At 40.9% G+C, this 19,127-nt stretch overlaps 1 protein-coding gene across 1 annotated transcript in view; it reads right to left on the reverse strand.

Annotated features, from left to right (window-relative positions):
• Nucleotides 1–3,047, reverse strand: part of LOC140188751 (complement C1q subcomponent subunit A-like) — a 113,887-nt gene extending 110,840 nt beyond the window's left edge. The window contains exon 1 of the mRNA XM_072245360.1: nt 3,037–3,047. The gene's annotated coding sequence lies outside the window, so the exon portion shown is untranslated. The remainder of the gene's footprint in view (nt 1–3,036) is intronic.
• Nucleotides 3,048–19,127: the final 16,080 nt, after the last annotated feature.

A 19,127-nucleotide genomic window follows, 5' to 3' on the forward strand; every position in this document is an offset into this window, starting at 1 on the left:
AAAAGCCTATCCACGTCAACTCTATCTATCCCCCTCATAATTTTAAATACCTCTGTCAAGTCCCCCCTCAACCTTCTACGTTCCAAAGAATAAAGTCTCAACTTGTTCAACCTCTCTCTGTAATTTAGGTGCTGAAACTCAGGTAACATTCTAGTAAGCCTTCTCTGTACTCTCTCTGTTTTGTTGACATCTTTCCTATAATTTGGTGACCAAATTATATCTGTACACCATACACAAATTTGGCCTCACCAATGCCTTGTACAATTTCAGTTTACAGTTTAGTTCCTTCTGCAATTGGATTGCTTCCTCAGCATTATCTTCCCCTCCACCTTTCTTCATATCAACTGCAAACTTTGCCACAAAGCCATCAATTCTACTATCTAGATCATTGACAAACAATGTGAAAAGTAGTGGTCCCAATACTGACTCCTGAGGAACACCACTAGTCACTGGCAGCCAAACAGAAAAGGCCTCCATTATTCTCACTTCCTGCCTCCTGCCTGTCAGCTATTCCTCTATCCATGCCAGTATCTTTCCTGTAACGCCATGGGATTTTATCTTGTTAAGCAGCCTCATGTGTGGGACCATATCAAACGCCTCCTGAAAATGCAAGTAAATGACATCCACTACCTCTCCTTGGTCCACCCTGCTTGTTACTTTGTTGAAGAACTCTAACAGATTTTTCAAGCAAGAAACTATGCTGATTTTGACTTATTTTATCATTAGTCTCCGAGTACCCTGAAACCTCATCCTTAATAATAGACTCCAACACTTTCCCAACCACTGAGGTTAGGCTAACTGACTTATAATTTCCTTTCTTTTGCCTTCTTCCCTCCTTAAGGAGTGGAGTGACATATGCAATTTTCTAATCCTCCGGAGCCATGCCAGAATCAAGTGATTCTTGAAAGATCATAACGAATGCATCTGCTATCACTTCAGCAACCTCTTTCAGAACTCTGGGATGTAATCCATCTAGTCCCGGTGACTTATCCACTTTCAGACCTTTTTCTTTGTAATAGAAATGACACTCGCTCCTGCTCCATGACACTCATGGCCTCTAGCACACTTCTACTGCCTTCCACAGTGAAGACTGATGCAAAGTACTTATTTAGTTCATCTACCATTTCTTTGACCCCGTTACTACCTCACCAGCATCATTTTCCAGTGGTCCAATATCACCTCTCACCTCCCTTTCACTCTTTATATAACTGAAAAGACGTTTAGTATCCTACTTTATATTATTAGCTAGTTTGCCCTCATATTTTACCTTTTCCCTGATGATTTTTTTCATTGCCTTTTGTTGGATTTTAAAAACTTCCCACTCACTTTTGCTACCTGAAGTGCCCTTTCCTTGGCTCATGCAGTCCTTAACTTCCCTTATCAGCCACAGTTGCCATTCGTGAACTTCTGTGGGACATACCTATCCTGCACCTTGTGAACTATTTCAAGAAACTTCAGCCACCTCTGCTCTGCCATCATCCCCGTCAGTATCATCCCTCCAATCCACCTGAGCAAGCTCCTCTCTCATGCCTCTGTAATTCCTTTAATCCATTGCAATACTGGTACATGTGATTTATGCTTCCCCCTCTCAAGGTGCAGTATGAATTTAATCATTTTATGATCACTGCCTCTGAAGGTTTCATTTACCTTAAGCTCCCTAATTATTATACAACACCCAATCTAAGGCAGCCCTTCCCCGAGTAGGCTCAAGCACAAGATGTTCTAAAAAGGCATCTCGTAGGCATTCTACAAATTCCCGCCCTTGCAATTCAACAGCCTTCTGACTTTCCCAATCCCCTTGCATATTGAGATCTCCATTGCAATTGTGACATTACACTTATACCTGCCCTTTCCAGCTCCCTTTGCAATCTCAACCCCACATCTTGGCTACTATTTGGAGGCCTATATATGTTACCTATAAGAGTTTTTTTTTTGCCCTTGCAATTTCTTAACTCCACCCACAAAGATTCAACATTCTCTGACCCTACGTCACCTCTTTCTAAAGATGTAATTTCATCTCTTACCAACAGAGCCACACCATCACGTATGCCTTCTTATCTGCCCTTTCGATAGAAAGTATATCTTTTCATGTTCAGCTCCCAACTTTGACCTTCTTTCAGCCATGACTCAGGGATGCCCACATCGTCCTACTGCTCAATCTCTAATTGCACCATGAGTTCATCCAGCTTATTCCGAATACTTTCTCCCCATAACCTTTCATGCCCTGACTAATTAAGAACCTATCAATCTCCTCCTTAAATACATCCAGTGACCTGGCCTCCAGAGCCGCCTGTAGCAAAGAATTCCACAGGTACGCTACTTTTTGGCTTAAGAAATTCCTCCTCATCTCTGATGTAAATGCACATACTCTACTTTGAGGCTGTTCCTCTGGCCCTAGACTCCCCCACCAAAGGAAACATCTTCTTCACATCCACTCTATCTTGACCTTTCAACATTCAATAGGGTTCAATGAGATTCTCCTCATTCTTCTAAACTCCATTGAATACAGACCCAGAGTGTTCAGTCACTGCTCGTATCCAGAACCCTTTCATTTCCAGAATCAGTCTCATGAACCTTCTCTGAACCCTCTCCAATAACAGCACATCCTTTCTAAAAGTAAGGGCCCCGAACTGCTCACAGTACACTGAGTTAGGCCTCACCAATGCCTTATATAGCCTCAGCATTACATTCTTGCTTTTATCTTCTAGTCTTCTTGAAATGAATGCTAATATTACATTTGCCTTCTTCACCACCGATGCATCTTGCAAATTAAACTTTGGCAAATCCTGCATGAGGGCTCTCAAATCCCTTTGCACCTCAGATTTTTAAACTTTCTCCTCATTCATCTCTATCCCAAAGTGTATGGCTATACATTTCCCGACAGTATTCTCTATCTGACACCTTTACGCCTAGTCTCCTAATCTAAGTCGTTCTGCAGCCTCTCTGTTTCCTCAACACCATCTGACTCTCCATCTATCTTTGTATCGTCCACAAACTTGCCCATCATTTCATCATCCAAATCATTGACATACAACATAAGAAGAAGCAGTCCCAACACAGACCCCTTTGGGACACCACTAGTCACTGGCAGTCAATGAGAAAAGGATCCTTTTATCCCCACTCTTTTCCTCCTGTCAATCAGCCAATGCTTTATCCATGCTAGTATCTGCCCTGTAATACCCTGGGCTCTTATTTTGTTCATCAGCCTCATCTGTGGCACCGTGTTAAAGGCCTTCTGAAAATCCAAATACACAACATCCACCAATTCTCCTTTATCTATCCTGCTTGTTATATCTTCAAAGAATTCCAACAGAATTGTCAGGTAAGATTTTTCCTTTTGGAAACCATGCATGACTATTTTGTCATGTGCATCCAAGAACCCTGAAAGCACATCCTTAACAATAAACTCAACATCTTCCCAAACACTGAGATCAAGCTACTAGCCTATAATTTCCTTTCTTCTGTCTCCCTCCCTTATTGAGGAGTGGAGTAACATTTGCAATTTTCCAGTCCTCCAGAACGATAACAGAATCAAATGATTCTTGAAAGATCATTACAAATGCCTCCAAAATCTCTTTAGCTACCTCTTTTACAACCCTGAGGTGTAGTCCATCAGGTCCAGACAACTTCAGACCTTTCAGTTTCCCAAGCACCACCTCCCTAGTAATAGTAACTGCACTCACTTCTGCCCCTTGACACTCTCTAACTTCCAGTGTACTAGTGTCTTCCACAGTGAATACTGATACAAAATACTTATTCAATTCATCCGCCATTTCCTTGTCTCCCATTACTATCTCTCTAGCATCATTTTCCAGTGGTCCAATATCTAACTCTTGCCTATCTTTTACTTTTTATATATCTGAAAAAACTTTTCGTATCGTTTTTGATATTATTGGCCAGCTTATCTTTGTATTTCATCTTTTCCCTCTTCATGCTTTTCTTTAGTTGTCTTCTATTAGTTTTTTAAATATTCTCAATTCCCTATCTTTCAACTAATTTTTGTTCCATGTGCCCTCTCTTTAACTGTTATGGTGGCTTTGAATTCCCTTGTCAGCCACAGTTGCATCATTCTGCCTTTAGAATACTTCATCTTCTTTGGGATATATCTATCTTGCGCTTTCCAAATTCCTCCCAAAAACTGCAGCCGTTGCAGATCTGCCATCATCCTTGCTAGTCATCTGACTTTAGCTTCTCACTCTCAAAGTGCAGGGTGAATTCTGTCATCATTAACTCCCTAATCATATCTGGTTCATTACACAATACCCAATCCATAATTGCTGATCCCCTAATGGGCTCAACCACAAGCTGCTCCAAAGAGCCACCTCAGAGGCATTCCACAAATTCTCACTTGGCATCCAGCATCAACTTAATTTTCTCAATCTATCTGCATATTGAAATCCCCCATGATTAATGTAACATTGATATTTTGACATGCTTTTTCTATCTCTCGCTGTAATTTGTAGACCACACCCTGGCTACTGTTTGGAGGTCTGTAGATAACTCTCATCAGGGTCTTCTTACCCTTGCAGTTTTTAACTCTACCCAAAAGGATTTTATTTATTCCAATCCTATGTCACCTCTCTCTAAAGATTTGATTTTACCTTTTACCAGCAGAGCCCTCTTCCTCCTCTACCTACCTGCCTGTTCCTTCGATAGATTGTGTATCCTTGGATATTAAGCACCTAACCACAATTGTACTTCAGCTCTGACTCCCTGATACCCACTTCATCGTACCTGACAATCTCTAACTGCATCTAAAATCATTGACTTTATTTCGTATACTGCATACATTCAAGTATAACATTGTCAGTCCTGTATTTCTCGCCTTTTCAATTTAGTCTCCTTTTACACTGAAACCTATCCCACTGACTGCAATCTTGCCGTATCATCTACCTGTCCTTTCTGACAGTCTCACTACACACTACATCTGTTTGTAAACCAACATTCCTAACCACGGCCCTATCACCCTGGTTCCCATTCCTTGCAAAATTAGTTTAAATCCATCCGAAAAGCTCTAGCAAACCTGCCCACAAGGATATTGGACCCCTTCAGGTTTGGGTCTAGCTCATCCCTTTTGTACAGGTCATACCTTCCCCCAGAAGAGATCTCAATGATCCATAAATCTGAAACCCTACACCATGCACCAGTTCCTCAGCTACTCATTCATCTGCCAAATTAGATTTAGAGTAGTCTTTAGATTAGATTTAGATTAAGTGGTCGACATGGATCTTAACAAGGCATTTGACAAGGTACCCCACGATAGACTCATCCAGAAAGTCATGAGGCATGGGACCAGTGGAACCTTGGCTGTTTGGATAAAAAATTGACTTACAGGAAGAAAGCAAAGGGTAGTAGTGGAAGGAAAGTATTCTGCCTGGAGGTCAGTGACTAGTGGAGTGCCGCAAGGATCTGTCCTGGGATCCCTGCTTTTTATGATTTTTATAAGTGACTTGGATGAAGAGGTGGAAGGATGGGTGAGTAAGTCTGCGGATGACACGAAGATTGGAGGAGTTGTGGATGGAGCTGTAGGTTGTCGAAGGTTACAAGAGGATATAGACAGGATGCAGAGTTGGGCAGAAAAATGGCAGAAGGAGTTCAATCCAGATAAGTGTGAGGTGATGCATTTTGGAAAGACAAACCAGAAGGCTGAGTACAGGGTTAATGGTCGATTACTTAAGAGTATGGATGAACAGAGGGACCTTGGGGTTCAAATCCATATGTCCCTCAAGGTCACTGCACAGGTTGATAGGATAGTTAAGAAGGCCTATGGGATGCTGGGCTTCATTAATAGGAGGATTGAGTTCAACAGCAGAGAGGTTATGTTGCAACTCCACAAATCTCTGGTGAGACCACACTTAAGAGTATTGTGTTCCGTTCTGGTCACATAATTATAGGATGGATGTGGAAGCTATGGAGAGGGTGCAGAGGAGATTTCCAGGATGTTGCCTGGATTGGAGAGCAAGTCTGATGAGGCAAGGTTAGCAGAGCTGGGACTTTTCTCTTTGGAGCATAGAAGGATGAGAGGGTACTTGATAGAGGTCTACAAGATTATGAGAGGCATAGATAGGGTGGATAGTCAGTGCCTGTTTCCCAGGGCACGAATAGCAAACACCAGAGGGCATATGTACAAAGTTAAGGGAAACATCAGGGGTAAATTTTTTTTTTTTTTTTACACAGAGCCTTTTTACACAGAGTTGGTGCCTGGAATGACTTGCCAGGGATGGTGGCGGAGACTAAAACATTAGGGGCATTTAAGAGCCTCTTGGACAAGCACATGGATGAAAGAAAAATAGAGGGTTACGGGGTAGTGAGGGTTTAATATTTTTTAAGGAATATATGGGTTGGCACAACATTGAGGGCCAAAGGGCCTGAACTGTGCTGTAGTATTTCAGTGTCTAGTCTCTAGATTAGATTAGATTCAACTTTATTGTCATTGTGCCGAGTACAGACACAAAGCCAATGAAATGCAGTTAGCATCTGACCAGAAATGCAAAGAATAGTGTTATTTACAAATTAACTGTGAATAAAAAGTAAGTGCTACAGCACACAAATATAAAAGTACTGAGACAGTACAATATGGGTGCAATACTGCTTAGCACTGTGATGTGAGGTTCAGCAGGGTCACAGCCTCAGGGAAGAAGCTCTTCCTGTGCCTGCTGGTGTGGGAGCGGAGGCTCCTGTAGCGCCTACCAGATGGGTGGAGAGTAAAAAGTCCATTGTTAGGGTGAGATGCATCCTTGATAATGCTTTTTGCCCTGCCCAGGCAACGTTTATTGTAGATGTTCTCAATGGTGGGCAATTGGGTGCTGATAATCCGCTGGGCAGTTTTCACCACATGCTGGAGTGCTTTGCGGTCCAATACAGGACAATTGCAATACCACACTGAGATGCAGTTGGTGAGTATGCTCTCAATGGTACAGCGGTAAAAGTCTGTCAGTATCCTGGGACAGAGGTGAGCTTCCTTCACGCTCTGCAGGAAATAAAGGCACAGTTGCGCCTTTTTGACCAGGATGAAGGAGTTCAGGGACCAGGTGAGAGCCTCGGAAATGTGGTCACCAAGGAAATCTGAAGCTTGATACACGCTCCACTACAGCTCCGTTGATGTAGATGGGGACATGAGTGTGGCTCCTAGCATGCCTGAAGTCCACAATTATCTCCTTGGTCTTCTGGGTGTTAAGAGCCAGGTTGTTGTCGGCACACCACGCGGCCAGGTGCTGGACCTCGTCCCTGTAGGCCGTCTCATCATCCCCTCTGATCAGGCCAAATACCGTGGTGTCGTCTGCGAACTTGATTATGGAGTTAGAGCCATGTACAGGAACGTAGTCATAGGTCATCCTATTCTTGCCCTTACTGGCACATGGCACAGGGAATAATCCATGCAGCAATTATCTAGCTCTCTAAATTCTCTCTTTAGGACCTCCCCCCTTTTCCTTCATATGTACTAAACCGTCTGGCTGCTCACCCTCCCCCTTTCAACACTTAAGTGAAGTGTGGATAGGTATGTGGATGGGAGAGATACGGCGGTCCAGGTGCAGGTTAAAGGGACCAGGTAGAATAATAGTTCACCCATAACGAGCTTCAGATGAGCGGACCCAGAGGCAAAGTAAACTTATGTCTCAATAGCAGAAATTAATGATGAAGATTGGAGAATCATACCGGGAATAATCAAAGTAAGAGTTCACTTATTTGGGACTTGAGCACATAGAACAGTAGTGTATACCAAATCCGAATCCAGAACTCAGCTTAGAGCGCTGCCCCAGAATAGTCTTAAACAGAATATAAAACACAGGAAACCCATGTGGATCAAGATTAAAAACTGATAATTTAAGAACGAGAAGCTTAAGGAAACCATATTCATGTAATGAGCATCAAAAAACACTGACAGCTTAATTATAAAACAACTCTGATAAACTCTGGTTTAAGATGCTGCTACTGAAGATGTGCGACAACTTACTGGTAAATCAAAAGGCAAGAGAATCAACTAAAAACATTACTTACAACATGTTTCATGAAGCAAACTATGGTGAACTATTCAGCATACAGTGAGGGGGCAGGCAGAGGCAAGACTGGTTCGGGGGATGAGTTGGCGTGCTGGGGCATTCCGAGGCGCAATATATTCATGTTCCTGCTTGAACTGGGAGTTTGTGATATTGAGTAAGCAATTTTGAGAGGAGTTGTTGTGGATGGGTTTTGATGCTCTTTCACCTAACCTGGGTGCTAGGTTAGACTGTTCCAAGTGCTGAGCTGAGTTAGTGAGATGGAGAATGGCTTTGGGTAGGGTGGCCCAGGCGTATTGGGGCACCTGGATTTGGGTCCTAGAATGTGGCACTACGCAGTTCTTGAACAATTTAAACACCGGCTCAGAGAGACTGGAAGCCCAAGTGTTGGATATGGAAGTGAAAATTTTCACTCACTGTCCTTTGAATGTTAATTCTTTTCGGCGCGGCCCTGAAGCTGTGAACTGAGCTGGCTGCTATGTGTTCCTGCCCTGCTGGCGTGAAAACTGGGGACCAAGGCTTGGCTTGGGCCTATTCTCGCTGCTCCAGGAGCGGATCTGGGACTCAGTCTTGTTCGGGATGCTGGTGGCTTGCTTCTATTTTTGTACACTGTGTTTTCTTTTCTATCTCTTCCTCTGAGCGATGGATTTTGGTCTTTTTTTAATTGGGTTATTTGAGTTTCTTGCTCTGTGGTTGCCTGTAAGCAAAGAAATTTCAAGGGGTATAACTTATACTTTCCTTGATAATAAATGTGCTTTGAATCAAATAAATGATGTTCAGGTGCGCTGAGACCTGCCACTACAGAATGCCCATCGGCATATATTAGCTAAACCAAGGTGCCTGTTTCTAAGCTGCAGCACTCTATGATTCTATGTAAGAAGCTGGCAGGTGATAGGTGGAAGAGGTAAAGGGTTGCAGATTAAGGGATCAGATAGGAGAGGACAGTAGTCTGTGGAATCAAAGGAAGTAGGTGGGGAACTCAGGGGAGGTAATAGGTGGGTCATGAGGGTGGGGGAGTGTCAAAGAAGGGGTAAGAGGTGCACCAGCATGCCAGTAAACAAGGGGGAGAGCAGAGAGGAAAGGTTACCAAAAGTTAGAAAAATCTTTTCATCCCATCATGTTGGAGAGAACCCAGACGGAATAAGAGGTGTTGCTCGTTCAACCTTCATCATGGCAGTAGGGGAGCCCGTGGATGACATGTCGGTATGGGAATGGAAAATGGAATAGAAATTGGTGGCAACCAGAGATCCCAGCAATTCCACTGAGTGGCGGTTATTATCAATTGTCCCCAATTGTCAACAGCAGGAAATATTTTGCATCCACAGATGCTACCTGATCCACTGAGTTCCACCATAGTTTCCATTTTGTTTCAATTCTCTGAATATCCCAGATCACGAGTAGTGAGGTAAACATGGGAAATACAGATATTAGCACTTCCCCATCTTACTTAGCCTTCTATGTCCGATATGCTAGGCACAATAGTTGTCTCATCCTCTAATTTCTTACAGCGAATTTGTTGACAATTGTGATTTCTTCAGAGGAAACTGTGGACTTTCCAGATGCATCTCTGTTTACATGGTGGCCATGGCATCAGCAGATCTGCAGGTGATGTTCTTCGGTGTAACAGTGTATATGACAATCAGTTATCACTTTCCTTATTCATTTCTATCCCATACTGCTGTTTGCAAGTCCATTCTATTCACCAATTATGTTACCTTGTATATGTCGGTGTGGTTCACAGTTTGATCACTTTTGACCGATTTGTTGCAATTTGTTTTCATGAGTTCAGAGGTAGGTACTGTACCAGAAGAAATGCAATCACCGTTGTTGTTATGGCTTCTCTTGCTGCCTTTTTAAAGGGGTTCCCTATGATATTCAGTTATGAGGCTGTGCGGATGATTAACAATATGGAATGGGGTTAACAACGTTACCTGCATGGTCAGTATATAGCTGGATTCAGTCTCTCTGTTCCATTGCTTCCATTTATTTTAATTATCGTTTTCAATTCACCGACTGCCAAATGTATTTTAACAGCGAATAGAGCCCGCAGGTGTCTACGTGGTGACACTGTCAAGGATCAGAGAGACCCAGAGTTACAGAACCGAAGGAAGTCCATCATTTTGCTCTTTGCCATATCTGGAAGTTTTATTCTCCTGTGGCTCACATCTATTGTGAGCTATTCAGCCACTCGACTGTCGAGTACTGTTTATTACCAAAGAGGCAACTCAAACCCAGCATATATTGCTACTGAAACTGGTTATCTGCTCATGTATTTGAATTCCTGCACAAATATATGCATTTATACAGTGATTCAGAAGAAATTCAGAGATGAGTTGAAGATTCTGTTGAAGGCACCTTGGAAATTCATTGCAATAAGAAAAAAATTTACAAATGACAGCTGCAATGCAAATATTGGGTACTGACCTGATTTCTTAAATACCTCATTTCTTGCAAGTTCTTGTGTTTTTCATTATGGAATGTCCAGACAAATCCAGAAGTTGATGATGATATAATATACCCCCTAATAAACTCTAACCAAATATTAAACATGTAACATGATCCTGTTAATGAATAAAAGTGATTGATCAATGTTAACTACGGATTAGCAGGAGATGGGGAGAAAAACACATTCTTACATTCACCGTATGGCACCCAGTGAAGCCACCATACTGATTCGTGATTAGTGAAGATAATGGGAACAAAGATGTGGAAAGCAGAATAATAGTGGTTGACTTGGGAAATCAACTGATTACTTCCATGTTCTGCCCTCAGAAGCTCCTGTGATCAACATATAGTAAAACCAGTTCAGGCTCTCGAAGTAGAGAAAGAATTCAGAGAAATTGAGATCCTGAAATTAATTCAACCCCTCCGATACATGTTAATTGTTAAATTACTCAAACAGTTTTAAGCAAGGCAGCTTTGGTATAAAGTAATATCAGACAGTTTGAACATCTAAAACTGAACACAAAAATATTGCTGGCGACCTGCCAGAATAGATGGAGAATCACAATACACAATATATGTTTAACAATGTACACAGATGTACAGAACATTCATGCATGTAGTGCACACAAGAATACAAATGAAAACACAAGAATGACATCCAACCCTGCACTTCAGCCTAATAATGCCTGATCTACCACATATCACAACTCCCCCACTCTCCCGTCTTTCTCAGTTTCAGATTCTTCCAAAAATATAAAGCTTCTGCTAAATACTTCCAATAATCTAACCTCCAAAACTCTGCGGGACTGAAAATTCCCAAGATTCATTGCTCTTTTCAGGAATACAACTCACTCTTTATCTTGTATCTCCAAAGGTTCAATATTCTTACACCAGTGAATGATCTCACCATTTACCATTTAATGCACCCTAAGTATGTTATATATTCCAATGGGATCACTGCTTCCTTAGTTAACTTCAAATAAAGCAGATCTGATCATTATGCAGTTGTGCAAGACAATGGTGGGTCCTCACTTAAGTAATAGGTACAGTTTTGGTTGCTGTTTTATATAAAAGATTAATGAAGAGAATATTTAAAAGGATGCTGTCAAGACTGTGGACCTGAGTTATAGGAAGAGGTTCAGCAGACAAGGACATTATTCTTGGAATACAAGGTATTGAGGGGTTAATTTGTAGAAGTGTATAAAATTATAAGGGGTACACAGTCTTTTTTTTTCCAGCAAAGGAGAGCTAAAACTAGTGGACACAGGTTCAAGGTGAGAAGTGAAAGGTTTAAAATGGACGTTAGTGGCAACTTCTTCATGCACAAAATGGTGAGCCAAAGGGCTGGAGCAAGATCTGGGAAACAATAAGCCCATGTACGGAAAGGTCAAGGGCAGGTAGAGAAGGGAAGAGTGAAAAGAGTGGTGATGGGATGCCTTCTATATATTGGCAAGACCCGACGCAGGCTGGAGACCGTTTCACTGAACACCTACGCTCTGTCCGCCAGAAAAAGCAGGATCTCCCAGTGGCCACACATTTTAATTCCACATCCCATTCCCATTCTAATATGTCTATCCACAGCCTCCTCTACGGTCAAGATGAAGCCACACTCAGGCTGGAGGAACAACACCTATATTCCGTCTGGGTAGCCTCCAACCTGATGGCATAAACATTGACTTCTCTAACTTCCGCTAATGCCCCACCTCCTCCTCGTACCCCATTCCTTATTTATTTATTATTATTACTTTTTTCTTTTCCCTTTCTTTTTTTTCCTCTCTTTTTTCTCCCTCTGTCCCTCTCACTATAACTCCTTGCCCATCCTCTGAGCTTCCCCCCTCCCCCTTTCTTTCTCCCTAGGCCTCCCGTCCCATGATCCTCTCCCTTCTCCAGCCTTGTATCCCTTTTGCCCATCAACTTTCCAGCTCTTAGCTCCATCCCTCCCCCTCCTATCATTCTTCTCCTATCATTTCAGATCTCCCCCTCCCCCTCCCACTTTCAAATTTCTTACTATCTCTTCTTTCAGTCAGTCCTGACGAGGAGTCTCGGCCCGAAACGTCGACTGTACCTCTTCCTATAGATGCTGCCTGGCCTGCTGCATTCACCAGCATTTTTTATTTGAAATAGGAGATAAGGAGGGCAGATATATTCTGGTAAGGGGGAATATAAACAGAAATCAAGTTACTTTATTGAATATATATGCACCTCCAGGAAGTGATATTAGTTTCTTCCAGAAAATTACTCATATTATGGTAACGGAAACAGAAGGTCTCTTGATATGTGGTGGAGACTTAAATTTACAATTACAACCAAAGTTAGACTCTTCCAATAGAAAAACTTATGAAACAAAGTCCTTACATAAGAAAGTTAACACTCTTTTTGAGGATGTTGGTCTAATTGATATATGGAGGGATCTTTTCCTCGACAGAAGGGATTACACTCATTATTCTGCCCCCCATTCTGTATATACAAGAATAGACTATTTCATAACATTTGGAAACGATAAAGACAAAATAAACACCTGTGGAATTGGGACAATAGATGTAAGTGACCATGCACCTATATACTTATCTGTTGATTTTGACCTACAACCAAAGAATACTATTTGGAAACTAAATTCAATTGTACTCAATGATTCCTATTTTAAGGAACAAATTAAAAAAGATATTGGTCTTTACTTAGAATTCAATGATAATGGAGAGGCTTCACCTCCCATTCTATGGGATACTATGAAGGCTGTCTTAAGAGGGAAAATTATAGCAATATCTTCATATAAGAAAAAAAATAAGGAATAAAACATTACAGGAATTAGAAAATAAGCTGAAGGAACTAGAAAAAAACACAAATTGAGTTTGACACAGGATAAACTAGAGGAAATTTTAAAAAACAGGAATGGGATTGATGTTTGGCTACACAAGAAATTAGAAAAAAATTTAATGTTTCTGAAAAAGTGGATCTAAATCTATGAAAATACTAGCATGGAAACTGAAAATAAAGATAGCAGAAAAAACAATTCATAGAATTAAGGATCCAAGAACAAAAGTGATAAAAAATAAGCTAAGTGAAATTCAAAAAGCTTTTGAAATGTTTTACAAAACTCTATATTCCAAAACTCCAGAGGGAGGCATAGCCCAGATTGACACCTTCCTGAGTTCTTTAGAGTTACCCACTTTAAGCAAAGAACAAAATAGAACGATGACTGCTGACATAACTGAAGCTGAACTAAAAACTGCAAATAGTAGACTTAAATTAAGCAAGTCATCAGGATCAGATGGATATGCGGTAGAGCGGTATAAGGAATTTAGAAATGAGTTAATTCCTGTTTTTCTCCCCACACTGAACTGGGCTCTAAGAAAGGCGCAAATGCCACCCAGCTAGAAGGAGGCGATAATCTCAGCTATACCGAGAGAAGGCAAGGATAAAATGGAATGTGGGTCATTTAGACCAATATCTGCTCTTAATGAGGATTATAGATTATTTACCTCCATCATGGTGAAACGATTAGAAGAGTTTCTACCCACACTGATACATAATGATCAGACAGGTTTTATACAACAACGCCAAACACAAGACAATATACGAAGGACATTATGGATCATATAAAAAAATGAAATTTAAGCAATAGTGATAAGCGCGGACGCTGAAAAGGTATTTGATTCAGTTAATTGGAATTTTCTTTACAGAGTTTTACATAGATTTCGTCTACATGACACAATTATTAAAACTATACAGGCACTATATGACAATCTTACTGCTAGGATTAAAATCAATGGATATTTATCTAATAGTTTTACCCTAGAAAGGGGCAAGAGACAGGGTTGTGCATGGTTACCACTATTCTTTGCATTATACTGTATAGTATCTGGAACCATTAGCTCAACACATCAGACAAAATGAAGATATCAGGGGAATTACTATTAAAGGGACAGAACATAAATTGGGCTGTTACGCAGATGACATTTTGATCTATCTGGGGCAACCAACATACTCTTTACCTAAATTGATGCAATCCTTTGAACGATATGGCCAATTATCAGCATACAAGATCAACATAGATAAAACCCAACTACTTTCATATAACTAGCCCACCAAGAGAAATTGAAAGTAGATATCCTTGGGCATGGCAAACAGAGTCTGTCAAATATTTGGGCATCATTATGCCAAAAATTTGGCAAAATTATCAATTATGTAATTATCAGCCTATATATTAAAAAAATTAAGGAAGATATAACAAGATGGAACCTAATTTCTTTTCTTGGCCTCAGTTCAAGGATTGAATCTATTAAAATGAATATACTGCCCAGACTACTACATCTTTTTCAGACCCTACCTATAGAGATTAACCAAAATCAATTCAATGAGTAGAACAAGATGCTATCAAGATATATACAGCAAGGTAAAAGGCCTAGAGTTCATCTCAAAACTTTGCAATTAGCCAAGGAGAAGGGAGGATGGGGCCTACCTTCTCTTAGAGATTACTATTTTGCAGCACAGTTGAGAGCTGTGATATGCTGGTGCAATCCGTCATATGACACTCAAAGGAAAAACATTAAGGAGAGGATACTTTCCATCCCCATACAGTCAATTTTGGCTGATAACAACCTACAAAGTTACATAAACACTATTGATAACCCATGGGTGAAATGGACTCTTAAAATATGGAGAACTATTATAAAAGAATAAACTAGAGAGAGACATTGCAATTCTTAAATGGTGTGCATATGACTCGGATTTTATGCCAAACAAACTGGATGCTAGATTTAAGGGCTGGACAGCTAAAGGAATACAACTACTTGCAACATAATGAAAGAAGGAACACTGTCCAGTTTTGAAATGCTCAAAGAGAAACACTTACTAGAAAAACAAGACTTTTATCGATATTTACAGATGCGACAGTATGTTAATAGGACGGTTAAAAATGTAACCAAGGCAAGTACGTGCTTGACAGAGCTATTTAGAAAAGCATATAATTCAGAGAACGGTAGTAGAATAATTTCAAGCGGGTATAAGGGTTTGTCAAGTCTGAAAACACATTCGACTTCATACATTAAAACAAAATGGGAGAAGGAAGTAGGGATAATAATATCTAAGGAAGAATGGACAATAATATGGAGGTATCAATGGAAGTGTACCAGTTCACAGAAATGGAGGGAGTTTGGTTGGAAAAACTTGATAAAATATTTTATTACACCCTCTCAGAAATCCCTTATGATAGTAACCTCCCTGTTTGCTGGAGAAATTGTGGAAATCAAGATGCAAACCATTATCATATTTTTTGGGAATGCCCCATTATCAAAGACTGTTGGAGTGGGATACACAATGCCCTACAAGACATCTTTAAATGTGAAATACCCTTAGAAAGTAAGACCATATATTTTGGGTATATACCTCAGGAATGGTTGAAAAGAGATAAATATTTAAAGAATATACTGCTGGTGGCTGGTAAAAAGACCCTTACCGGGAAATGGTTATCACAGGAGAGCCCAACTTTAAATGTATGGATGGAAATTACAATGGATATTTACAAAATGGAGAAGATAACAGCATCTGTTAATCATAAGTTGGAACAATGTGATGCATACTGGGAAAAGTGGTTTATATAACCATACAACAATTATAGCACGGAAACAGGCCATCTCAGCCCTTCTAGTCCGTGCTGAATGCTTACTCTCGCCTAGTCCTATCTACCTGCACTCAGCGCATAACCCTCCCTTCCTTTCCTGTCCATATACCTATCCAATTTTTTTAAGTGACAAAATCAAACCTGCCTCTACCACTTCTACTGGAAGCTCGTTCCACACAGCTACCACTCTCTAAGTAAAGAAGTTCCCTCTCGTGTTACCCCTAAACTTTTGCCCCTTAACTGTCAACTCATGTCCTCTTGTTCGAATCTCTCCTACTCTCAATGGAAAAAGCCTATCCATGCCAACTCTATCTATGCCCCTCATAATTTTAAATACCTCTATCAAGTCCCCCCTCAACATTCTACGCTCCAAAGAATAAAGACCTAACTTGTTCAACCTTTCTCTGTAACTTAGGTGCTGAAACCCAGGTAACATTCTAGTAAATCTCCTCTCCTCTGTCTCTATTTTGTTGACATCTTTCCTATAATTTGGTGACCAGAACTGTACACAATACTCCAAATTTGGCCTCACCAATGCCTTGTACAAATTCAACATTACATCCCAACTCCTATACTCAATGCTCTGATTTATAAAGGCCAGCATACCAAAAGCTTTCTTCACCATCCTATCCACATGAGATTCCACCTTCAGGGAACTATGCACCATTATTCCTAGACCCCTCTGTTCTACTGCATTCCTCAATGCCCTACCATTTACCATGTATGCCCTATTTTGATTAGTCCTACCAAAATGTAGCACCTCACACTTATCAGCATTAAACTGCATCTGCCATCTTTCAGCCCACTTTTCTAACTGGCCCAAATCTCTCTGCAAGCTTTGAAAACCTACTTCATTATCCACATCGCCACCTATCTTAGTATCATCTGCATACTTACTAATCCAATTTACCACCCTTTCATCCAGATCATTAATGTATATGACAAACAACAGTGGACCCAGTACAGGTCCCTGAGGCACACCACTAGTCACCGGCCTCCAACCTGACAAACAGTTATCCACCAACTACATAACACCTCATAGACCTGATTTTATTCTCACAAGTCAATGAATATGTTGTAAAAAAAAATCACTCCATACTTTGTACATAAGTTTTCTTCTTTTGATTGTTCTTTCTTTCCTCTCCTTTCTATAAGTGTATACGTCAGATAAATATTATGTGGAGATTTGTGACAAATATAACTATATGATATATATGTACAGGATCTGAAATACATCTTATGGAAAGTTTTGTTTGATGACGGACTTCAATAAAAACTAAATTACAAAAAAAAGAGTGGTGATGGATGGAGCCAAGAGTGACTAGTGATGTTCCTCAGGGGTCAGTATTGGGGCCGCTACTTTCCACATTGTTTGTCAATGATTTAGATTATGAGGACACGCAGTCCTCTTTTATTGTCATTTAGTAATGCATGCATTAAGAAATGATACAATATTTCCTCCGGTGTGACATCACAAAACAAAGGACAGACCAAGACTGAAAAAACTAACAAAACCACATAATTATAACATATAGTTGCAACAGAGCAACAATACTATAACTTGATGAAGAACAGTCCATGGCACAGTAAAAAGTTCAAGGTCTCTCAAATGTCGCACATCTCACGCAGACGGGAGAAGGAAGAAAAACTCTCCCTTCCATGCCCGACCACAGTCCGACTCAGAGTCGTCCGAAAACTTCGAGCCTTCGATCAGCTCTTGACACCGAGTACCAAGCACCAATTCTATCCAAACGATTCTACCTCAATCTCGGTCGCCAACAGCAGGCAAAGCCAGGGATTTTGGGGCCTTCCCTTGGAAGATTCTCGATTGCGCAGTAACAGCAGCAGCGAAGCGGCGTTTCAGAAATTTCTCCAGATGTTCCTCTGTGCTTTCACATCTGTCTCCATCAAATCAGAATTGTCCACGGCCCCTATTTAACGGATACGATATCATTTTCATGGGAGGGTTGAGCGTGCATGGCGTGTTATCTCTCCTCCCGCCTTGGTGGCTTTGTGGCAAAGTTTGTGGATGATACAAAGATTGGTGGAATGGTAGGTAGTGCCGAGGAAGCAATGTTATTGCAGCAGTACTTTGACAAATTGGAAGAATGGGCAAAAAAATGTGACAGATAGAATAGAGTGGTGGGAAATCTATGATAATGCATTTTGGTAAAATGAATAACAATGCAGACTATTATCTAAATGGGGAGAAAATTCCAACATCAGAGGTCCAGAGGGACTTAGGAGTCCTTGTGCAAGACTCCCAGAAGGTTAATTTACAGGTTGAGTCTGTTGTAAAAAAGGCAAATGCAATGCTGGCATTTATTTCCAAGAAGTATAGAATATAAAAGCAAGGAGGAAATGCTGAGCCTTTATAAGACTTCACTTGGAGGTTGGAGTATTGTTGGAGCTTCGCTTGGAGCATTGTCAACAGCTTTGGGCCCCACATCTCAGAAAGGATGTATTGTCATTGGAGAAAGTCCAGAGGAGGTTCACGAGGATGATTCCTGGAATGAAGGGGTTACCATATGAGGAGCATTTGGCAGCTTTGGGCCTGTACTTTCTGGAATTTAGAAGAACGCGTGGGGATCTCATTGAAACATACCAAACGTAGAAAGGACTAGATAAGGTGAATGTGGAGAGGATGTTTCCTCTGCTGAGAGTATCCAGAACTAGAGGGCACAGCCTCAAAATTGAGGGGTAACCTTTTAGAAGAGAAGTAAGGAGTAACTTTTTTTAGCCAAAGAGCAGTGAATCTGTGGAAAGCTCTGCCACAGACTGTGGTGGAGGCCAAAAAAGTGGGTATATTTAAACTAGAAGTTGACAGTTTCCTGAATGGGCAGGGCATCAAAGGATATGGCGAGAACAGAGTTGTATGGGATTGTGTGAAACACAGGATCGGCCATGATGGAATGGCAGATAATGGGGGAATTGGGATCCTATCACACCCTTCCTATAATGGCAAGACCAGAATTGAACAAAATACTCCAGATGCAACCTCCTGACTCTTGAATTCAATGCCATAACTAATTGAGGCAGGCATGCCTTGTTCACCACCTTATCAA

The sequence above is a fragment of the Mobula birostris genome, chromosome 27 (genome assembly GCF_030028105.1).
Source record: "Mobula birostris isolate sMobBir1 chromosome 27, sMobBir1.hap1, whole genome shotgun sequence".
Lineage (NCBI taxonomy): Eukaryota > Metazoa > Chordata > Chondrichthyes > Myliobatiformes > Myliobatidae > Mobula > Mobula birostris.